Source organism: Scardinius erythrophthalmus (genome assembly GCF_964197995.2).
Source record: "Scardinius erythrophthalmus genome assembly, chromosome: 3".
Lineage (NCBI taxonomy): Eukaryota > Metazoa > Chordata > Actinopteri > Cypriniformes > Leuciscidae > Scardinius > Scardinius erythrophthalmus.
This window is the reverse complement of record NC_138223.1, coordinates 15,789,804-15,815,545: the sequence shown is the minus strand read 5'-3', so window position 1 is coordinate 15,815,545 and position 25,742 is coordinate 15,789,804. Positions and strand designations below refer to the sequence as shown.

At 38.3% G+C, this 25,742-nt stretch overlaps 1 protein-coding gene across 7 annotated transcripts in view; it reads right to left on the bottom strand.

Moving 5' to 3' along the window:
• Nucleotides 1-25,742, bottom strand: part of apbb2b (amyloid beta (A4) precursor protein-binding, family B, member 2b) — a 62,626-nt gene that overhangs the window by 32,220 nt on the left and 4,664 nt on the right. For all 7 annotated transcript variants that reach the window (XM_081360573.1, XM_081360575.1, XM_081360574.1 and 4 more), the window contains exons 2-4: nucleotides 5,332-5,381; nucleotides 518-648; nucleotides 236-281 (exon numbers count right to left, since the gene is read on the bottom strand). The gene's annotated coding sequence lies outside the window, so the exon portion shown is untranslated. The remainder of the gene's footprint in view (nucleotides 1-235; nucleotides 282-517; nucleotides 649-5,331; nucleotides 5,382-25,742) is intronic.

The following is a 25,742-nucleotide window of genomic DNA, read 5'->3' as shown; positions in this document are numbered from 1 at the left end:
GACAAAAAAATTGAAGGTTGAATTGACCTTGTTTGGGAATAACACTGTTAGACAATGTTGGATCAATGCAACATTGGATTTTTTTTAAGCAGGCAAAAATATTCAACCATTCATACAACGGTTGTGTAAAATGGCAATTAACAAAAGCAATTAGTCTCCTAAAAGATTCATTTCAATAGCCATTGGCTCCCTAGTTGATGCACAAATCATGTCCTGACACAGAGGGCTGTCTGACCTTGTACAGGTTTTCTTGTTGAGCCAGAGAATGTGCCAATGTAAATCTGCAACAACAACAAAAATAATAATACAATTATCTTCTTTTATCATTCGCAGACCATCCACAAACACACAAGCAAAGGTAGCACAGTATGATTTCAATATATGCTGAAACTTTTATGCATTTATTCACAATTACAAATGTGCAGCTTCAATGTTAGTTTTGAAAAGCACAACGCATAATATCTGTATAAAATCAAAGGTTAATACAAACATTCAATGAGCAGGCAGTCATACTCACCAGGGAGCTGAGGATTGTGGGTATTTCCACAGAGCCTCCTGGGCCATGGTGTAGAATCAGCGCATCATCAAGGTTTTGGCCAATCAGCACCAGCTGAGTATATCACCATGGAAGCACTCAAGAAATATGTTCTGAACACAATAATAAAAAATATGATCAGAAAATAGATAGCACATGTACATTTTTACTTAATGCATTTTTACTACACTCATCCCTCATCTAAGGTTAGTGATGTGTGAGTGTGTGTATCTTCTGAGACATCTCCTACTGTGCGTGTAAACAGCATGGGGTGGAAATATGCATCAGGAGCACAATGACAAAAATAACTGTCAGGGTGGAGACACAAACAGAAACACACACTCAATCTCAAGGGGAATCACCTAACCGAGTGGTGAATATGAATGATATCATTTTTCACTGCACAGATCAAAGGACATACATGTCTAAACATTATAACCAAAAATAACTAGGGCTGAGCGATTCATCTAGTATTTGTGATGATTTGGGTAAAAATATAACGAGTTTAATCTAGGCATGGGGAGGGGTGGGCTGAACCACCCAGGCAAACGTCTGCCTTGCCCATCCAATCAGAATTTAGGCACAGATATGATTTGAGCATTGATTAAAAACAATCTGAGGCAAGCTGTATGTTGATAAGTTTGATGAAGGCCTGTAGAAGTCCCCAACCAATCAAAAAATAACACCAGGAAATTAATGTATTTTTCTTTTATTAGCTGAAAGTGTGTAACGGAAAAGCAGAGGCTGGCAATCACACAAGTGAAAACGGACAGAAATATTTGTGTGCTATTAAGGTAGGTATAACAGGGAGTTTAATGTATCTTCATGAATATACATTATATGAATATACATTTTTATAGCTCTGAATGATTTTTAAGTGCCATTTGGCCGCCGGAATAACCTAGCTTCTCTTGAGACTCCCCTGCTTCACAGTTAATGATATGCTAAATCCCGCCCGCCTGTTGACGTGATGGTTACAAGGTCATTTGTGATGTAAGAAACACCAGTTGACGCGTCTTTTTTTTCACTGCAGTTTTAAGGAGAAAATACTCAGCAATGGTGTTGACTTATGACTTTGCACATGGTTTGTCTTAAAGCATATTAAAAACACCACATAGACATATAAACAACATTAAAAACTTGGTCTTTAGGCTTCCTAAAGAGTGTTTTAGTATGCTAGCTTCACGATCCTTCCCTGTCTCGTGACTAGTGAGTATAGGTGCTGTGACATTTCGGTGAAATCTCAAAGACAGAAAGCAGCTTTCAGTTGGTCTGTTGCAAAGTCTGTGTCTGAAAGTCTTTCGCCCTCATGTGACATTTGCAATTGAGTGGATTCCTATTGAAAAGGTTATTGTCCACAAAAATTCACTAAACAATGCTAAATGTGACTGCACCTTATAAATGATAAGATAGATATTTTAATAGCTTGAGCACCTCTCACTTAAATTTCATGAAAATATGCATTTCAATGATTCCACTCATTCACTCTGATTCATTCAATAGTTAGCTTGAGGCATTACTGAAATGTATCCTGAAGTCTCTGCATGCCATTTGGATTCAAATGTTTTAGCAAAACCATGTGTAAAACGTTTTACTATTAATTACTACACGTTTTAATGCTGCATATAAATTATTCAATATCATTCTTCTTTGTTCTCCTTAATGAAAAACAGTGAAAAATCTGCCTAGAATATTTTGAAGAAGAAAAAAATGTATGTATTCACTTTGTTGAATACTTTGCACATAAATAATAAGATATACTGCTATCGCATGTCATCAAATATCTGAAAAATATTAAGATATTTTTATATCGCCCAAGAGTAAAAATTGCAAGTGTTTGTTAATAAGGATGGGGAGAGGAAAAACAGATACAGACAGATACAGAGTGAAAGAAAAACAGATAAGCGCTGAGATATTATTTGGTTTGCCATTTTGTATCCATGCATAACCAAGAACCGAAAACAAACAGAAGTAGAGCAGTTCAGTGTGTGTGAGAGTGTGGTGAGCTTTAATTAGAGATGTCAAAGTGGTGGCTAACCTCCCTGAGATCCCGCTTTCATAACCATGCATCTCTCTCTCATTCAGGAAGCTGCCGCACTCATGACCTTAAAGAAAGACTGTGTGTGTGTATGTTTGAGTACATGAATTGAACCTGATCACAGTAATTGACCCTTCGACTAAACTCTGCGCTCCTTGTTTACTGTTGTACGCTGCAGGCAAGCTTTACAGGACTACCCATAAGAATCAAGTGAAGATTTCAGTGAACACTAGCGTGGTTTTCAGTAAAATACGCTCATAAAGCATTTGGGCTGGAATGAAGTGTGAGATTGCAAAGCAACTTTTATCTGCTTCTAATATGTTTACATCAGATTTAAAAAATGAAAACTATGCCATCATTTACTCATCCTAATCTATAAGACTTCTGAATATTCTCTCATAATTTTTGTCCCTCATTTGAAAGTATATATACACAGGGCTTAATTTGAGCCGGAACACGCCGGAACATGTTCCGTCACCTCCGACATTGGATCCGGAACCTTTTTTATTGGATCCGGCACCTCCTGTGTCACTATGGAAAATTAATTGCCTAAATGAAAAAAAAAATAAATTAGCCTACTGTTTGTGTAGTGTTCAGTGTTTGTGACACATGACTTGTGCGCTTGTTGTAGCCTACTAGTTGAGATTGCTGTTTCACTCAGGGGAAAAATGTCAAAAAGACAGAAAAGTTTGCTTAACTTTTTCAAATACGCTGGCCAGTCAGATCCCAAACAAGCAAAAATCGTTTCTGCTGATCAAGAATGTGGAGACCACGGTGGACACAGCAGTAGTATCGACATAATATCTCGTTATTTCGACAAAATAAGGGGACATTCTAATCTGCATTAAGCCACATTAAGCATTCTTATAATGGTTTTCTATGGGATGAAAATGCTTGACGTGTAATTGCGTTTATATTCTGGGCTCATCTGATTTTTTGTACATAGCATAGCATACTTTGTTATGATTTTAGTATCATAATGATTAATAAATGCACGCACAATTATCCCTGAACTTGATTTGAACAAATGCCTTTCAACTTGTGTGTGCAAAATTCAGAATTAAATGAATGTGCAGCAATTTGTACAAATAGAGAGTATGTAGGCCTACTATACTGTTGTAGCCATTAAAAAAGTGCATTTAGTTTCATATTTGTTAAAATATTATAATGTTATTTTTTTTTCCATTTATGTTGATTTATGAAAAGTGAACAGCACGACCGAGTAAGATAGGATGCGCAATATGAGACATGGAGCGGGTCAGACATGATTGTGACCACTTCATCAAGTTATGTTTTGTAGAAAACCTTTCTTTAAAGTGAATTTCGTTTTGTATAAATTGTATCTTAATTTTAATAAATTTTTCATCAACATCAAGCAAATATAACAGACAATCATGGAGGTGCCCGCGCAGTCACTTGCACTGTACGTGAACTGGAGCGCATCTCATCCAAACTTAACGAAACTCAGTGTATGCCTCACACAGACATGAGAAATACATCAAATACACAAAGCTTGATTGAATGCTGAATGTTGTACTTGTTCAATTTAATAAAATTAAAACTTTAATTGTGATCATTAACATAACTGAATATTAAATATTTAGTGGCCAAGTTTTGCGCAGCTCCCCCGTCAATGATCTAGCACCCCCTCAGCACATGCGTTAAAAATTATCTGGCGCCACCCCTGCAGAGAAGCTATACATAGCCAGTGTAATTATTATTTTTTTCGTTACCTCCAACCCCCGTTTTGAGTCGCCGGATCCACCCCCCCCCTGCGCTCCGGGACCTCCCACTTTACAAATTAAGCACTATATATACACATATCAAAAACTACAAAAAAGACATCATAAAAAGTAATTATGTGAATTGAGCAGTTTAATCGAATTCGGCATGCTGAAAAGACATTCTGGCTATTAGTCATATAAAAACATTGATCAATTCACATGCATAGAGCTTATGCGATATCTTCTTGTACTTGCATGAAGGATGGAATATTCAAAGAGTCTGTTTCTCACACAAAGCGACTGAATGGCTTCAGAAGACTTGGAACACACCAAATGTTGACTATTTTCATGGCAGGCCTACTTTTATAGTGCTTTTTTCTTGTCTTTTTTGAGGTAGGAATTAATAAATCGACACCACTTTCTTTCTATAGAAAAGATCAGCTATGCTATTTTGCTTAACATTTTGTGCTAACAAAGAAAATAATGACATATGGGTGATGGAGATGACAGGTTTAATTGTGTGTCAACTATTCCTTTCAAAACAATAACGCAATTCACAATCTATAAAATAAAACCTTTCAAAGCTCTATTGTTTGGAAAATTGTTCCCGCTATTGTTCCCTGGAATGTGTGTTACGGAATACTATTGCAGCAACTGACAATTCAGAGAGGACAGACTCCATCTTCACAGAACTGCAGCCAGATTACACACACAACAACAGAATGAAATACACTTTATAGCTCAGTTCTTTTCCACCGCTAACTTCACTTAAAGAAACGAATTCTGCAGAAACCTAGAACAGACAGAGTTTGGCGTCTGGACACAACAGCTATAATCATAACACACACACACACACACACACACACACACCCTCAAATCCAGTTTTTACAAGGAGTTTAAAAAAAAAAGGAATGTGAGGGAAAACTGAAGAATTCTAGGCATGTCATTTTCAGAAGTCTTTAATTAACCATCTGAGAAAAACACATCACACCCCTTTCTCTTACACACTCACACACGCTCGCACGCACACACACCTGTATTTCTGCAGGTAGAGGTGCTTTTCACATTCAGTTGAGGTTCTTACCTGCAAAACAGAGAAAAAGACAGTTAGTTTTAGTCTATAGAAATAATATTAGACAGAAATGCCAAAATGCACAACACAAACTCTGACTGACAGTTTTAGCAGCTGAAAATAAAATGTTAAACAAACCACACAGAACAGAAGTAAATATGACCTGCTAAATTATCCAACTGTGCAAATAAAAAACAGAGAGCACAGTTCTGTGAAGCACATCCCGCTGAGGGCGAGAGAAAGCGAGAGACGCTTGTGCTCACAAACACACAGTCTGCTTAGATTAAAGGCTTTTATTTAGCTGCAGAAACAGGGAGGAACATGTACAGTCGGAGTAAACTGCTGCTCATAACTGCATCCAAAAGTGCCATAAAAGAGCATCCAATCAGTGCCACGGAAAAAACAAGCAAACAAAGACTACAGTTTTTCTGAATTGCTAAAACACTAAACCCCATTCTCTGAACCAAATTCTCAATAGTCTAAACCAATTTGTCGAATAAATCACTCTTTCTGTAAAACATTAAACAAGTTCAGGTAGTTACAACACTGTTTGCAAATCTCATTCACTTTTTTTTTCAAAACTCTAAACACATTCTCACTCACTTAAACACATTTTGCACTGTGATGCACTTGTTTCAAAATGCTAAACACAGGTAGACGAAAGTTAAACACAACTGCAACACAGTGGTCATCGTTTACACACAACGACTCAAAATTGTTCACACTTATTTCTAATGATGCGACCAAACCAACTGTGCATAATACAGATTTACTCAAAATGTTGCACTGAATGTTGATACCAACAATGGATGGAAACATTATAAGAGGGAGAGAAGGAAGAGGATGAGTAAGAGGAGGTGAACAAGCAGGAAGAGGATGAGGACGAGGAAGAGCAAGATGTGGAGAATATTGTCAAGGCTGGATCTGGCTTTAGGGTTTTTCCCTTTGCCTGCAGAGACGACTGAGATCTCTTGTCTGAGATGTGGAGAAACTCCTCTGGCCGGACCAACATGAAGACATGATGCTGAAGCAGAATAAAATATCTCACTGACCTTGATTCTGCAGTTACACAACTCTTCTGAGTGTACTTTACTGTAACATGCTTTTCATTTAGAGTATTTTTACTGTAACCTTTTTGGCTTTTGCAGTTGGCATCTTTTGAATCTATCTAATGAATGCGTCTAATGAATGATCTGTAGTGTTTATAATTTTGACTCGCTGTGTGAATGATCTGAGAGCATTGTTTGATTTTGAGCACAGATCAATTTTGAGGCAATTGTTTGATTTTGCCAGAAGAGTCAGAGGTTCTGTGGATGTGGTTTGAAAATTTGGTTTTGTTTTTAAGGTTTTGAGAAAGTGAGTAATGGTTTCAAGAAATGTGTGTTAGCAATTAAGAAAAACTGTAAAACACTATTAAAACACACAAAAAACACATACACAAACACAGATGAATGCTGGGAAAGAGGCAATTTGAGATCACATTTCAGAGAGGAAAAATCTTGCACACACACACACACACACACACACACACACACACACACACACACACACACACACACACACACACACACACACACACACACACACACACACACACACACATACACACACACACACACACACACACACACACACACACAGGCTTCATATCAAAGACTTGCTTTCCAGCAACATTGCACTGTGAAAACAGCTGCCAAATGACAGAGAAGAAAAGAGGGAGGAAAAGAGAGCGAGATTGTGAGAACGAATGCAAAAGGCAACAGAGAGGAAAAGAAGAAAGAGAAAACCCACAGCACTATGGGTTTCCATCAACATCTGTATAAATAATCTGCGTGCATACTAGAAGCTTTGAGTCACAGTTTGTACTTCCTTCAACACACATACACATTTACCTTGCTACCTGATTTACCTTTCTTTTCTTTTTTTTCATGTACTCTTAAATTTGCCAATAGGTTTACAGCTTATTGCCATAGAAGTACATAAACGAACCTAGAACAAATACGCTGATCAGAAGAACTTATGAAGAAAAATCAACAATATTTTCAATCTGAAAAGAATCACAAGCCAACTAAATAACCTGGATCTCAGTTCTGAATATGGAAAGGGTTTTTTAAAAATTCCCCACAAGAAAAGGAAAATGACAAATGAGATCTCTTTAATAAGCCAACTTTCTCTCTTAGACGGCAATGAGATTAAATGGAGAATAACTGGAGACTTTTTCTTAAGTCTTCTGCTGCTTAGAGAAGAAGACCTAAGTAATCCTAAATGTGTTTTCTCATGTTTTAGATGAGATTTCATCAGATACAAAAAAGATTTACCAAAATAATAATTCAGAGTAATTAAATTTTTTTTTTAAAAAATCAGTCAAAAATCAGTGATTCCAATATCACATCTCTCACATTTCTCATTAAAGTCTGCCAGAATAGCTATGCTATTCACATACATTTTATAACTAGGTAATACTTTACTATAAGATATCATTCATTAACATTAGATAATTCTTTATGAAATGAAGTTCCAAACGTAGGTTTGGGAGGAGCCTAAACATTCAGTCCTGTTAATCATCATTCATTACCAGCATACTATATAAGCAGCAGACACTGCGTCATCCCATTGAGAAATACTCCTCCTCCCCGCCTCCTCCTCCTCTAATTCTTTCTTTCCTCCTATAGGGGGGTTTTAAAATCAGAGTTCAAGCCGAGCCATAGGTTCGAACGTCCTCCAAGTACAGCAAACCAAGTTAGTTTACAATTAACCTTTAAGGCTGAATGGGCAGGTGAACTAGTGAAATATATACATTACACTAGATTACATTAATACATTTGACAGCCGCTTTTATCTGAAGCTACTTAAATGATTCATTGTATTGTATTGTATTATTCTGTACATTTTATCAGTTCATGCATTCCCTGGGAATCAAACCCAATGACGTCACTATCGCTTCTTTACTGTTCGAGCTACAGGACTGATATGGACTAACAATGAGCAACACATTTCTTTCTGTTTATGTTAGTCAATAGAAACACAATTGTTCATTGTTTTTTCATGTTAGTGCATTAATTAATATTAACAGATACGACCTTCAATATCAATAAATTCAGAAGTATTGTTTATTGTTAGTTCATTTTAACATAGTTAACTAATGTTAACAAATGGAACCTTACAGTAAAGTGTTATCTGTAACTCTTCTGTAAGTCTCATTTAGGTCTGTTTTTACTTCTATTTTAGGAGACACATCTGACACAAAGTTGATGAATGAAACAGGCTATCATTGAAGTACCAAGAGAGACCCCAAAAGGCCTGGTTGAGATGCCTTAGCAGTGTGTTGAAACTTTGATTATGGTAATGAACATGACATTTCCAAAACCAGCTCAAAGTAATTGACCAATCAGAGCACACTGCGGAAGGAGGGGCTTCATAGAGACCGGAACTAAACAGGGCTGTGTTTCCCAAAAGCATAGTAAGCCTAAGTTGATCGTAGAGACTATTGGTGGCAATTGTTCTATGATCTACTTAAGCTTACGATGCTTTTGGGGAATGCAGCCCAGAGCGTTACTGACAGACTGGGTAGAGAGGTGCTGCAACAATGAAAAATATGTGAAAAATAATGTATATTTTGAATTTGAACATTCAAGCATGATAACCTATTCTGGCAGACCCCAAAAACAAAATCAAGACTTTGTAAAAGGGCATATTAGGTCATCTTGAAGCTAATTATAATGACTACAAGAAATGTTTTTGTAGGAAAGTTTCAGAAACTTGTCCCCAATAGTACAGCTGCAGTAGGTCAGAAATGCACATACAGCACTTCAGCTAATAGTCCATATCTTCTGTGCCGCCGCTGATCAGAGAATAAAATGCTGACATACGTCAAACACAGCTGAGATGAAGGCTGCTCTGATACTGCTCATATGAAGAGTGACAAGTATGCATAGATTATATCGTTCCCTAATAACCACCGCAAGATTAAACATGATGAACCACCATAAATCAATGCTGTCACGCCACACAAACACACAGCTAAAGGTTATGTAAGAATATGATGAGGAATATTCCTGACTGGCTTTGTTGTGACAAATGTGGAGGGAATACTGTTTACATAAAACATACCAGCAATTTTGTTTCAAGGAAAAGTTTACCTAAAATAATAATAATACTGATAATAATAATAATTCATCATTTAGCTTACTCACCCACAAGGCCACAACGTATTGTTAATGTTGTTTATGTTTTCTGTGAATGTCCAACATCCATGTTTTTTTTTGTTTTTTAGCCTACATTAAGAAGATTTTGCCTACATTCTGGAAAACATATGCAGAATGTTAGTGCACGAGTCATATGGATTATTTTATTAAACCTTTTATACAGCTTTTACATCCTTTTTGAAACTTGAAAGCCCTATTCATTGAAACTGAATTAAAAAATAGCAACCAGCACATTCTTTACAACAATAATTTTAACCATAAGAGAATAATTTAAATAATAATGACGTCATTTTCATAAGTAAATAATGGCATCATTTTCATTAGTACGTGAACTATCCCTTTAAGTGTATGAGAAATATCTAAGATTTAGGGCAAGAAAGCAATGCAGAAGAAAAACGGGCACGTAGCCTGGCTCAGGAACACACACGGAGGAGCATTCTTGTCCCTCTCGTTGTGTGAGAGCCAGAGGCACAGCACAAGAGCTGAAAAGAGCCCCAAACTCATTTCCTGTTCCAGCAGCAGACAGGAATTGGGGGAGGGAGATGGTGGGCGTCACTAAAAAACAGTCCATCCTTCTCAAACATGATTGCCAAAGCCAAACATCTGGAGTGGGCTTTCTCTCTCGTTCTCTCTCTCACACACACACACACACACACACACACACACACACACACACACACACACACACACACACACACACACACACACACACACACACACGCACAAAGAGCATGAAGACATGCAACTAGTACAGCCCCGCACCACTTTGGATAATGTTTCAGTGATGTCATTATGGTGGTGGTGGCATTCAAAGACACCTCACATTCAATAGACACTGAATATCCCAAAGTGTCACTTCTACCTATGTATCTCATAGGTGTGGGAACTGGCTTAAGCTAAAGCAGGGCTCAACATTTTTTTCGGCTGGTTTGGACAACATTTTCATTAGCCACCATAAGAAAATTATATATTTTTTAGTAACATAATACACATGCACTTCGAAAATATATAATATTTTATTATAGTGATATTTAAAGCAGTGGAACAACAACATTTAATAAATCTCATAAAACCAGATTTTAAAATTCTACTATCAATTTGGGTGTGTGGGGATTGAACTCTGGCAGCAGAAGTGAAGTGTACTGGGCTGGGCTGGGCTGAGTGTTGACTTGGCCACCATACTCTCTTTAAAGGTCCCGTTCTATGCCCCTTTTCACAAGATGTAAAATAAGTCTCTGATGTCCCCAGAGTGTGTATGTGAAGTTTGAGCTCAAAATACCCAACAGATCATTTTTTACAGCATGTTTAAATTGACATTTTTTGGGGCTCAGAAAAACGAGCCGTTTCAGTGTGTCCCCTTTAAATGCAAATGAGCTGCTGCTGGACGACACAGGGGGCGGAGCTTCATGAGCTCGTGCTCAGTCTGTCAGGAAAAATTCATCTCACGGAATGATGATAATATCAGAAACTCTCAGTAACGGCGTTCATTTCGAGTCGGACAATAATGCCTACAGAGTCAGATTGCTGTATAGAGATGAAACAGGTATGGTTTAGTAGTTTAATTACGGTTATTATAACGTATTTGTCATCTGCTTGTAGGCTATGTATCCATTATTTATTAATAGCCTACAAGTCTGCTGTCTGAATGATGATCAAACATGTACTGATGAGTTTAATAAAGTTTATTGTACATCACACAAAAGATGAAGCGTCAGTTTTACTCCAGAAAATCACCGTAAGAGCTGAGTAAACACAGTAGGCTAAGTTATAAGAAGTGCGCAAGTAGCCAGTAGAGTTGAGGGAGCATTCCTGTGGGCGGAGGTTAGTCAAGAAACGGTTCTGGTGATGTCACTAATGCAGGATGTAGAGGGGTGTAGTCCAATCGAGACGTTTTTTGTAGTCAACTTCTGTTAAATAAAATATCTCGCTTGGCATTGAACTTTGAGCTTTATAATTTTACAGATATTATTTATACTCTAACAGCAACATTACACACTAACTAAAGTTTGAAACATGGAATCGCATGCAACGGGACCTTTAATATATTCAAAGGCAGAGACTGAGTGTCCAAAAGGACTGTACTCCAGCAAAGGACAGTATAGATTTGTAACATTTTGTGTTGATCTTATAGTACTCACAAGGAGTTTTCACTAAAACCATATGACATAGCTATATGTTTGTCTGGCATGACAGATCATCATCAGACTTTATTGTTTTAGGTTCGATATACTCTACCATTTCCAAAGATTTTTTGAAAGAAGTCTCTTATGATCAAAAACGGTAATATCGTGAAAAATTATTACTGTTCAAAATGACTGTTTTTTTGTTATATTTAAAATGTCATTTATTCCTGTGATGTCAATGCTGAATCTTCAGCACCATTACTCCAGTCTTCAGTCACATGATACTTCAGAAATCATTCTAATAGGTTGATTTGGTGCTCAAGAAACCATTATCAATCTTGAAAAAAGTTGTACTTAATATTTTTGTGGAAGCCTTGATAAAAAAAAAATCAGGGTTCTTTGATAAATAGAAAGTAAAAAAAAAATAAACATTTTTGTAACAATTTAAAAGTATTCACTGTCACTTTTGATCGATCGATAAAAAATATACATTTCTTTCAGAAAAAAACCTACTAAACCCAAACAAACATATATTTATCTCATAACAACATACCAACAAGCAGTAAAATGTATAGTATTGAAGATTGAAACTATATATTTTGTACACCTAGTCTTTAAAAAATATAGGTGCCTGATTCTTGTGACCTCAACATAGATCCCAGAACAATGAATAGAACGGATGGGCCACAATAAACATGACTTAGAAGCCATGAGAGCTTGAGACACACACACACACACACACACACACACACACACACACACACACACACACACACACAACAAGGAAGTTGATAGCTAGACACAACAAAGAGCTGGCCAGAAACATTGGGTGTTTATGTGTGTGTGTATAGAAATAAGCATGTTCTATCACAGCCAGCAGGATGAGTCCATTGTTCCCAGTCTTTCCTCTGAAAAACAGTTTTGCAAAATGCAAAAATGTGTTTGTTGACCTGTGGACATACATTTTAAACTAAGCATTACCAAATCACAGCAAAGTCTCGATATTACATAAAACAGCTTATACAGGGCTTATCTCTCCCTCTCTCTCTATTTCATTTCTGTGAAACTCTGTAACTCCTGATCAGATTGTGCAGCAATATATTTGCACTAATACCCATTAAAACCAGCAATCTGCAATTTAACAGGCTTTTGGCCAACAGATTTTTAGACAAGTCTGTAGGTTATTCAAAGTAGGAGTGTTGCACAATACATTCAACTACCCAGAGGCATGTTTCCCAAAAGCATTGTTAGCCAAGTATAGTCGCGAGTTCTGTCGATAGCAACATAGTTCAACTATTGAGTATTTCCCGAAATAATAGTTCCAATGAACTAGGGGTGGGAATCACAAGGTACATCACAATACAATACGATACACAAAACATGGCTCACAATACCGATATTGTCATGATACAGCAATTCTGTGATAATCAATATATTGCTAGATAATCATATAATGATACAAAAAATAAAAGCCGGTATAAAGCCGAAGTGGGTCCAGACTTTGGACTTTAACTCACACTTCTGTCCGCCATCCTGTTAAAAACCTCTTTTTCTTAGGGTACACTGTAAACCAGAATAAGTTGGCAAAACTCACAAAATGTAAGGCAATCAGTTGCCTCAAAATATTTAAGTTAAGAAATTCAGTTTAAGTAAGCAGAACTTGCAGATTTTTATTTAGTACTCGTACATTTTACTTCTTAACTAAGTTCTTAACTTGAAATGTTTGAGTACAGTAATCCATACATTTAACTTAAAACTTTCATGTAATCTCAATGTGAACATTTTTGTTATTAGAAACTTAGCTAGCTATAACAAGCTAGTTCAATAAATACTAACTTGCTAATTTGCTATCATGCTTACAATAGCATGGCACTTGTTGTATTGTATGAGTGCAGCAATATAAGGCATTAACATAATTGCTGCTCTCAAACCAAGCCGCATGCACCACTTGTCACCAGGACGGTAACTCTCCTAAAATCAATTATTTTATTAATTAAAATATTGTTATTTGGCGCCAGCGTATCGATTCTCATATCGTACGGAGAAGGACAGCGATGTCAATATTTCGTCCCAACTCTACAATGAACATTTGCAAACAACATTGCAAATTTGTTTGGTTGGAACTACAGCTCAACCAGTAATTAGAATAGAGAAAAATGAAGAAAAGAGAAAAAAAAAATGAGCAAGCTAACATGCTGTGACGTTTTGAGGTCTTTGAGTTCTTATTTATGAATCTGTTTCTATGTTTTCAGTTTCTGTGATCCATTTTCCCCTGTCTTTGTGATTTTTGGTTTAGTCCTGTTAGTTTTTCCCTGTCTGTTTTTATTAGAAATGCCCATCACCTGTGTTCTGTTAATTATCTCATTAGTCCCAGTTCTTTTAAGCCCTGTGTTTTCCCTCAGTGTTTGTTGGTCGTCGTCATTTCATGGTTGTGTGTTTTGAAGTCCTGGAGTTTCTTTTCCCTTGTTCCTGTATGTTCATAGAAGTTAAGTTTGTAAATAAATTACCTAAACCGCAGTTCCTGTGTCCTCGTCCTCGGCTCCCTACACAAACCTGACAGAACGACCAACCCTTAAACAAAAACTACCCTAGAAGAACCAAGAATGAGCCAGAGGAGATGTAACCGGCGGAAAAAGGTGAAGTCCTTTAACACACCTATCCTCTTTCAAGGTGAACGCTCACTGGAAGAGTATGTGGGGCTTTACATGGATCTCTACGATGACGTGACGTGGGAAGAAGAGGAATTGACACAGAGTTTCTGGGGTGGATTAAGGGACCCTCTTGCCCAGCTGATTCTGGTAGAACATCTCGATCAGACTTTCCTGGAGTTTGTGGACCACACGCTGTGGGTGTGTGGGTCGGACTACGTGGTGGAGGATTTTCCACTCAAACCAGTTCCGAATCCGGTATGTCCTCGATCCATCGTCTATCCGCCAGAACCAGAACCCATAGTCTGCCCACCTGAAGATGAACCCGTCACTTGTCAGCCAGAGATTGAGCACGTTACATGTGAGTCCACTCAAGAAGACACAGCGCTGATTGTGATGTCTGCGGCGATTCTGTGTGTGTGGGCCACACATACATCAGTTCTGGCCCATGAGTCCAATCCCGAATTCCCCAAGATGCTGGTCCCGTCCAGTCCCGAGTCCAATGATGTGTTGGTCCCGTCCAGTCCCGAGTCCCATGATGTGTTGGTCCCGTCCAGTCTCGAGTTCCCCAAGATGCTGGTCCCGTCCAGTCCCGAGTCCCATGATGTGTTGGTCCCGTTCAGTCTCGAGTTCCCCAAGATGCTGGTCCCGTCCAGTCCCGAGTTCCATGATGTGTTGATCCCGTCCAGCACAGAGCCCGCTGATCCAGAGCCCGCTGATCCAGAGCCCGTTGATCCAAGGCCCGTAGCACCAGAGCCCTCTTCGCCGCTGGTCTTGCCCAGCCCAGAACTGCTTTCGCCCCCTGCCTCATCCAGCCATGTGTCAAAACCTGACAATTTCCCCATTAAAATTTTGGGGGGGCGCAGTATACCTGTTAGGGGGACCGCGGAGATCTCTCCGACGAGGTTCCCAGTGTCACCATGGCCACCAGAAAAAACATCTCCGCCATGGCCGCCCGAAGGGTCATCTCCGCCATGGCCGCCCGAAGGGTCATCTCCGCCATGGCCGCCCGAAGGGTCATCTCCGCCATGGCCGCCCGAAGGGTCATCTCCGCCATGGCCGCCCGAAGGGTCATCTCCGCCATGGCCGCCCGAAGGGTCATCTCCGCCATGGCCGCCCGAAGGGTCATCTCCGCCATGGCCGCCCGAAGGGTCATCTCCGCCATGGCCGCCCGAAGGGTCATCTCCGCCATGGCCGCCCGAAGGGTCATCTCCGCCATGGCCGCCCGAAGGGTCATCTCCACCATGGCCGCCCGAAGGGTCATCTCAACCATGGCCACCTGAAGGGTCATCTCCACCATGGCCACACCCACAGCCTGCTCCACCATGGCCACGCCCACAGCCTGCTCCACCATGGCCACGCCCACAGCCTGCTCCATCATGGCCATGTCCACAGCCTGTTCCACCCTGGTCTCCTGACCAACCTGCATCCGCCTGGACCGTCCTGGAGTCTAGGATGCCCACCCTCCCACCCCTTTGGATGTTTTATACGGCGCGAGGACGCGCCTTTGGAGAGGGGGGAGGTACTGTGACGTTTTGAGGTCTTTGAGTTCTGTTTTATGAATCTGTTTCTATGTTTTCAGTTTCTGTGATCCATTTTCCCCTGTCTTTGTGATTTTTGGTTTAGTCCTGTTAGTTTTTCCCTGTCTGTTTGATTAGAAATGCCCATCACCTGTGTTCTGTTAATTATCTCATTAGTCCCAGTTCTTTTAAGCCCTGTGTTTTCCCTCAGTGTTTGTTGGTCGTCGTCATTTCATGGTTGTGTGTTTTGAAGTCCTGGAGTTTCTTTTCCCTTGTTCCTGTATGTTCATAGAAGTTAAGTTTGTAAATAAATTACCTAAACCGCAGTTCTGTGTCCTCGTCCTCGGCTCCCTACACAAACCTGACACATGCAGTACAATCTACATCTTTCATTTCATTTTATATGTATAAACACGCACACACACATTTCAATTTATGTAAAACAATCGAGAACAAAAATAGCGAAGTAATCCTCCACGTGTCATGTTTGTTATTTAAAATCTGACATTCATTCAATCTCGAGCTATATTTTAATCTTGCAGAAAATTTGTAAATAAAATAAAGATTACTGGAGTACATTTTACAAGAAAATACTATTTCAATGTTTCTACATTTAAATCAATGTGTTTCTTTGCGTAATTATTTGTGAAATGAACTGCCAATTTCTGTGTGAAAACTCTATCAAAGTAAATTGTACATCACTTTTTTTTTTTGTGTACTCCACCACCTCCACATCATTAACAAAACTTCTAATATTGAAACAAAACGGTTCAAATGTTGGATGTGTGACATAGTTATGGTTTCGGGAAACAGTCGTGACTCACATTTAATTCAGTGGGAATAACTTTTTTTTCTTCAAGACCAATTAAACTGTCTACCACATTCAAATAGGAAAAGTCAAACAAAACAGTATAAATCAAATCTATGCATATATCAAACTGAAATTTGACTCAAAACCGAGAATTGATTTTTAATCGAATTGTGAACTCAAGAATCAATTCAAGCGTGAGGTATCAAAAGATTCCCAACCCTAGTGTAGTAAAGCAGCTAGTTAAGACGTTGATTGGAAGATGCACCTCAGATTGCAAAGTCATTATTTGAACAAATCCCTGTTTTAACCTGGTAATTTAAGATCTTTTGACTAAAGTAACCACCAGAAACTACTCAACAAACAAAATAAAGATAGCATAACGTCACCCTGGCAACCACCCAGAACACTCTAGCATTAATAAAACATCTTGATATTTCAGTGATCCTCTTGCTTTTGGCTGGTGATAGGTGAATATGAATTTACAGCAGCAGACATGACCGATGAGAAACATACACGCACACACACTCGCACCTTTGGACCCGTCAGGTTTGAGAGCGCATTGCTTTGAGGCATGAAAATTAGCATAAAAATTACCATCTGCTCCTGACAGCCTTGACAAAACATATACACACGCACTCACATGCAGCTAAGAAATATTGGAAATGCAGATTTACTTTCATGTGCCTGTGTAACCTGCATCTCACCTCATCATTCTGTCAAAAAAAAAAAACATAAAAGAAAAGAAACAAGATGGACGTTGACAGAGCTTGCAGACGGGAGAAGATTGACTAAGCGAGGAACTTTCTCGAAAATGAATGTGCAGTGTCTGCGTTTGTGCGTTTCACATCTCAGAGCGAGACAAAGACTGACACGATATCAAGGTCGAGCAAGGAGAGGCAGACAGAATAACATACGAATTCATTCCGAAAAAACTGAATAAATGTGTTTGCATTTCTCAAAAAAGCATGAAGAAACATAAGCCTGGCCGGCTCTCGACAGACATGCCAACACACAATCACTCTGAACAAACACACAGAGGAATGTGAGAGAGTGTGTACTCAGGCTTTGTGAAAACATCCACAGGAAATAGGAAGTGATGTCAGGCTTGTCAATAATTGTGACCATTTATTTCAAGGGGCCAGTGAATTATCAGGCAAATCTGTGTTTTTTCATTTAATGTCAAGCAAATACTGCAACCCAACTCAATCACACATGCAAACTTTTTTCACTATTTAAATCTTCACCCACGTGAATGACAGAGACATCAGTCATAATCTTTCTTTATGAAAACAGACCACATGGTTGTCTGCTTCCAACAGCAACATAGAGTAAGAAAGAAAGGGGGAGAGAGGGACGGAGAGAACAGGGAGCAAGAAATAACAATACAAGCCTCCTATTGTTAGGCCGGGATAGAAAACAGGCATAGGGGCACACATGCACACACAGCGGGAATGAAACAGCACTTTCACAATCATGAGTCAAGCCCAAGGCAACTGTTGGTCAGATGAGAGGAGTGTGATAAGGTTACACACACACACACACACACACACACACACACACACACTAAGAATGACAGTGGGATTGTGGCATAATTTTACACCCCCTTTCTGTGGAAAGCAGGACTGATTTGGATGAGTGATGAGTCTGGCTGCTCCCTCCTCAATTCTCTGAAGTTAATCTAAGGCCAACGTCCCACTAGACAATTTTTAAGCCGATTTTCAGTCGTAAGCTTTATTTACACAGCCATTTGAGAATCAGAGAGAGCCGCATCTCTCTGATACGATCCAAACTTTTATTCAGCAAACGCAAAGCCGCATATGGCAAATGTTTTGATTGAGCAGAAGGGAAATACACAACCACACACATTAAAAGGGTACATTTACTCCACGTATTGCATTATAATTCAGTCAATAGGTTATTACAATAGTGTATGTTAACATGGCACTCCTGCTTTAACTCTCCTGAGCTTCACGTTCATTTGATGCTCAAATGAGCAACTGAAATATGGCAACCTGATAGGTAGCCTATTTGGAGAGAAATGACAGAGGCAGTCATTGATTTGGTCTAAAATGGTCACAAATGTAAACAAAAATGTAAAATATGCGACAGAGTCATTTAAAATCTAAACACTGTTGGTGACATTTGGGAAATAGTTGTGTGCATTCATATGTGGTTTCGTCAAATAACATCTTGTATGGTAGTTAATCTTTTGTTTCACAAACAAATTATATTTATTATTTTCAACTGGCTCCCTCCATCCCGACCTCATGAGAACATGCAAGTATTTTACGTTTACCTCACCCCTTAACCAAACCGTCAGTGGGGAGTAAGCATATCATATAAAAATGTAAATGAGAGGGGCACCAAATGTCACCAACAGTGTTTAGATTTTAAATGACTCTGTCGCATATTTTACATTTTTGTTTACATTTGTGACCATTTTAGACCATGAGAAAATGCAAGTATTTTACGTTTACCTCACCCCTTAACCAAACCGTCAGTGGGGAGTAAGCATATCATATAAAAATGTAAATGAGATTGTACGAATTCATTAGCCTGGCTAACATCAGACCTCTTTCTCATTGAGACGTGGTCTGGGAACCACATGTTCATTTTCTCGTATTTGAGGCGTGGTTTACGAATGCCCAGAGCCGTTTATTTGGCGCTACGAATGTCTATCAAATGCGCCTGTACGTAGCTCATAGCAAATCGCTTCAATTATACCAGATGACGTATGTAGAGCGACAGAAATTCGACGAGGAAGAAGACGAAATAAACTTGCATTCTAAACTACTTAGAACACGATCTAAGGCTGCATCGAAAAGTAACTTCGCGTCTGATGCCATGTTGGATCCATTGATATAAACAAACTGCTTCGGTGTGTCGCATAGACGTCGTCCTCGTCTTGCTGCTCCCTCCCCGTTCTGTGATTGGTTCCCTCGCTGAGGCGAAAATCTGTTCCATGGTGTCCAGGCTGCCTTGCAGCGTGAATAAAATCGCGCTGCGCTCAAGGCAGCATGGGGAAACCCAGGCTACGAATATCATATTCATATCAATTCACCACCAATTTTTCATAATCTAAAATATTTGCCATGAGAGTGTTGCTCCCTTACTGAACTGCAAATCATTTGATTTGACTTATTCAAAATGAACCAGGGATCGTCAAATATATAAATATTCACAACAGAGATTTGCTGTGATAAATGGTATTCTAAAAAAACAATCAACAAGAATTTATTCCCAAAAATCACAATTTCACACAACACATTATTACTCATTGTGTAGCATAGTAAGCTATTGAAAAAATAATTCAACTATAATGTTTGCATTGATTATGTTTGGGAGTAAATAAAACCTACAAAGTAAATAATAGCTAAATTAGTAAATATACAAGTAAATTTACCTTAGTAAACAATCTACATAACTTTTTTAAACAGGCCGACAGTTCGTACAAACCACAAGTGCAAAAAATAATGACAGCATCACATGAGAACTAAACCAATTCTGAACAGCCATCTTTATCAAACTATTATGTAACTTGTCAGCTAAAAAAAGTAATTTGGCTCCTAAATATTAAATTTGATCAAAATGAAGTTGTTTCACAAAATCAAAGTAGCCTGCAAACTTAAGTTTACAACCTTCATTCGATTCCCGTAATAATGAACACTTCAGCAGGCTGCAGTAAAAGCACTATCCTGTAAAACAATATAACAGAGCAATAACCCAACAGTGCAGATGTACTGTTGTACTATATGCCATCAGCTGCAGTCTCTCCACAGCACCTCCCTCTCGGCCCCCTTCTCTCTCTCTCTCTCTCTCTCTCTCTCTCTCTCTCTCTCTCTCTCTCTCTCTCTCTCTCTCTCTCTCTCTCTCTCTCTCTCTCTCTACCCCTATCCCCCTCTGACTCACATTTTCCTCAGTCAGCAACTCCAGACCCTTAAAGAGGGAGACAGAGACATAGTGCAGCAGCCTGCTGGAAAATAAACCAACACACACACACACACACAGAGAGAGTATGCCCAGAGGACGCTGCTATTAGCAGTGACATCACATCACTTACCTAAAAAAAAAAAACACACAGGCTGCGACAAGGGTACCAGATCCTGTATGAAGATGGTTACCAACACACTGACAAAGTAATATCACTCAAGTCTGATGCTAAAGATGTGTGTGTCTGTGTGTAAAAAAAAAAGAAAGACAGAGAAAGAAAGAGAGCAATGGAATAACAGAGCATGAGGAATGGTGATAAGTAGGATATTTTCTCATCTGATATTTACAATTTATAAATTATCTAATATATATTCAGGTTTATGGAGCAGAAATATACAATACACATACAGCATATACAAACACAGAATAAGAAAATGATATGTTAATTCTTGACTTGTACATTTCAAAGAAAGCTCAACATTAAGGATGGCCAAATAATGGTACTACCCTATCAGGCCTGTGATCTAGTGTTTTTTAGGCCTTATCCACCTTATTTTTCAAAGCGGAAGTAAGCTATTTTCTGTGAATGTACAAGATTTCCAATTTATTTGCCCCTATAGATTAATAACTTAAAGAATAACAAAGCACAGACGGGATGTCATGGTTAGGACATTTTCACACCAGTAAACAAACTTGCGACAACACTGCCACTGGAGGGGGAGGTGTACTGAAGGGGTACGTGAAGGGTTCTCCACTTTCACTTTTGAATTCGTGATCATTCTGTGTATAGGGAGCGCTGCGCCGGTACTGACTGCACATGTTACAAGATAAGACATTTGTCTCAAGATTTGATGCTCACCAAATCCTCCCCCATCCTCTAGTCAGTCATCTGATAAATGAATTTTTGTCACGTCACGTGATAAGTGAAATCTGACTTCCGCTGCATTGAGATGTATACGGCCAAACAGAGGCGGCCTTTGCAATTCCGACTCCGTGGCCCGTTTCAAACAAACAGTTGGCGCAAGTGCGGACAGAATTTTCTTGCAGCTGCACCGCAGGTATGATTTTATCACCTGCAGGCGTGAGATATAAATATAGAAAATGAAACGATGGAAAAAATGTATTGAAACTAAAACTGCCAGTAGGTGGCGGCAAATAATTATCTTAACGAGTGAGTCATTCAATTCCTTTTGATTAGGACTCATTCAGTTGCACTGAGATGCACAATTGCTCTATTGTGGATTTGTTGAGAAGTAGAGCAAAGTCAGACAAGGTTCTAAGTCTAAAATGAAAGTCACCTAACATTAGCTTTATTTTTATTCAATTGTTGTATAAAATCAATAGGCTATCACATTTGCAATTGTGCTGATATTCAGGAAAACAGCACTCTGTATCCTGTTATAAATAAAAACCAGAACTCATACAAGGACATTTTTACCCCATATATCTTGATTTTTTAGGGGGCGTTTTTAAAGACCCCATTAATTTCCGTGATGGCTGAGGGGCGGGGCTTTTTTTCCGAGTGCAAGCAGATGGAGAACCCTTCTGTTGCTGAATCACTGTGTAACGCCGGTAACACAGACTACTGTAGCAAGCCTAAAGTGATGTAAACAGTAAAACTATTTGCGCTACAAACCAGTGTGTTTATGATAATAAATTAAAACAATATGATAAGTGCCAGTTTGCTGGTAGAAGCGGATGACACCCGCAGCCTTACAAATTTAGTTTACAAATGGCCATAAACATTTTCTGTAGACATAAACATTTTCTGTAATAAACTGAATGTTGTTGAGATTCGAAGGATTTAAACATAGGTAGATTGCAGGCTTACAAATATGCCAGTCAAAACTGAATTGTAAGAAATTATTGAAAGCATTAATTAAACAACATAAACAAATTAAATAATATATTAAAAAATGTAAAAGTTTGTTTATTATGGAGTTAATAGCTGTGTAATTTCCAGTGATTTAAGTAATTAAAACAAGCCAATTAAACAAGGGATGCTCCGATACCATTTTTTCAGAACTGATACCGATCCGATACCCTCATTGTAGAATTTCTACAACTCTGTGTGAAGAACTGATAATCACTCTTTGATGCTAATTGACTAAATACAGACTACTTTATTATAAAGATAAACAACAAATGAAAAAATATATATTCATAATCTATTAATATCTAGGTTAGTGGATAATTCAGCAGTAAAAGTTATTCTAGAAAAATAATGAGTGCACAATAATTTAATGAAATCTAAACATTTAGTGAAACAAATTATTTAGTGGGGAACAAATAAAAGTGAACAAGTGTAGCACTAAACATGGTACAATGTTACACACTGCTATTTGTATTGTTATAAAATACATTCATGAAAAACAAATTGTATAGAAATAAATATATTTAAATGAAAAGACTTCTTTTAAATGTATAGCGTAGCTTAAGATATGATAGATAGGACAGGACAAGAAAGGCTATGAATTTGTGCAAAAATTATAATATGAAAGGCTCCAATAAAGAGCGCCACAAATCGCTTATGCACATCCCGTGCGCAGGATAATACGCTTGAAGAAACAAGTCACAGCCACTAGCGGCGCCAGGATTTTGATTGTAGGTGGGCCTCCAGAAAACTGGATGGGCCAGTTAAAATAAGGCAAAAAAAAAAAAAACGGGTTCCCCTTCATCTCCGTTTCAGCGCTTTTCTGCGGCACTGAGGACAGCGACTCACTAGCCTACCTGAATTTAATGCGTAATTAGCATAGGTTTAAAAAAACAAAAACAAACTTAAACCGGATTTTTTTTTTGCTGCTTTTTTTAATACAATTACAATTTAATTTAATTTATTGTTTAATAAAATTATAGGCCTATTATTTTTAGTTTATTAACAGCAACAACAGCTGTAAAGATGAAGTTGACGATCGCCATCTCCGTATAGTGAACGCGCCTATAGAGAGAAATGCACATCATGGATTACATAATCAGAGAGTAGCCTTTTTCTTTTCGTTTTAAATTGTTAAAAAGACATTTCAAGCTTTCTTCAGATATATTTCATGTCTGTGAGGCATACGTTGAGTTTCGTTACGTTAGGATGAGATGCGCTCCTGTTCACGAGTAATGCAAGTGACCACGCGGGCGCCTCCATGATTTTATTGTCTGCTTCTTATTTATTAAATCCAGGCAATTGGTTGATAAAAAAATTATTAAAATTAAGATACAAATTCACTTAAAAAAAGGCTTTCTACAAAACAAAAAGTGGTCAAATACATGTCTGACCCACATCTCTCGATATATTGCGCATCCTATCTTACTCATGCGGTTCACTTTTCATAATCAACATAGATGAAAAAATAACATTATAATATTTTAACAAATATTAAACTAAATGAGCTTATTTAATGGCTACAACACATATAGTAGGCCTACAGACTCTCTATTTGTACAAATTGCTGCACATTCATTTTATTCTGAATTTTGCACGTATAAGTTGAAAGGCATTTGTTTGCATGCATAGTAAAACATAGCCTATCTGCAACATTTATCAAGTTCACTGATAATTATGCGTTATTAATTATTATCTTAATGAATAATTTAACAAGGACGAAGCATGTAAACTGCGTTGTTTGTTTAGAATGGAATGGATCGCAAATAGATCTGAATGAAGAAACGTACAAAACCACAGTAGAAAATGGATGGGCCCATCCATTTTCTACTGTGGTTTTGTACGTTTCTTCATTCAGATCTATTTGGTCACAGCTCTTCGCATTGAAAAGTTCAAAGCACAAATGGAAGAGATATTGATACGTAGTGTATTATATCTATTTAGTAAGCCTTTCCTTTTAACAGTTTTATATTTCAATTACTGTGCGCATGAAGAACAATTGTCTTTTCTACTCCAGTGTTGTGATCTAACAGACACCCATAGCAAGTGACATGATTTAGAAGCAGTAATAAACTCCAGCAAGATAAAGTATTTTATGCAAAACCATAGACCTTTATCTACAAAAAATGGGAACACTGAATGATCCTGGAGAGCATTTTACCGCGCTGACTGTTGCAACCGAACGCGACACGCAGTTTGAATGCTGAATGGAGAATGTCTGACAGCTGGATTGTTTATGTGAACTTTAATTTAAAGACTTAAATATTCATCTGTTCATCCCATTAAGCTATTGAATTGCTTCAGAAGACTTGGAATATAGTGCACAAAAACTTTATGTTGCTTTATAATGTATTTATGCTTTTTGTGGGGCTTAACAGTAACACATAATAGTACGCACAATATCAGATTTGGATCGATCCTGTCTGACCGATACCCGATTTGTAGATGGCCGGCAAAGAATGGCAGTATCAGAGCCGATACCAATACTAAATTAAACCCCTTTTTATTAAAGCTACACTGTGTAATTTTTTAAGTTGATTCTTAGCAAAAACACTTTGTTCAAAATGATATGTGCTCATTAATGTGTAATTACTTCTACCAACTAATCAAGTATTCTCATAAGCGTAGAATCTGCCATTTAGAATACGAGCGAGTCACTCGAATGGCGGCAGCCATGTTGCGCCTCCATCTTGAAAATACATTAGCCAAAGAGGGACATACCTGGAAATTCAAGCTTCGCTTTTCGCGTTTTTACACTCAGTGGCACCGTAACGAATGCGAGGGGGAGATTACTCGCGACAGCCGGCATATTTGAAATAACACGGCCACCGTAGGAGTTAAAACGCCCTCGGAATAGGAGGAGCTAAAGTAATATTCAGTTGGTAGTCATATACAATTTCACCGCTAGATGGGAGAAAATCCTACACAGTGTTGCTTTAAAGAAAATGCAAAAGATTTTTCCCTGGCACATAAAAAAAAAAAAAAAAACATTTAAAAGAAAAATAAATTGTGGTGGGGCAGGTGAAAATATTGGCAGGGTAAATTTTCATATTGCAATGTCTCTCATTAGAAAAACAGAAATTTGCAGACAGAGCAGTATGAAAATGAAAGCAGCTGCTGCATCATAGGGATAAATGTTCTGGGTTAAGCTTTATCTACAGCATCTGTGCCAACAGAAAAACATTTGCCCCTCAGTTTGCAAAATGGCCAAAAATCATATAATGCACTTGCAATGGGAGTTGATAGAGCTTTGAAACTGGAAC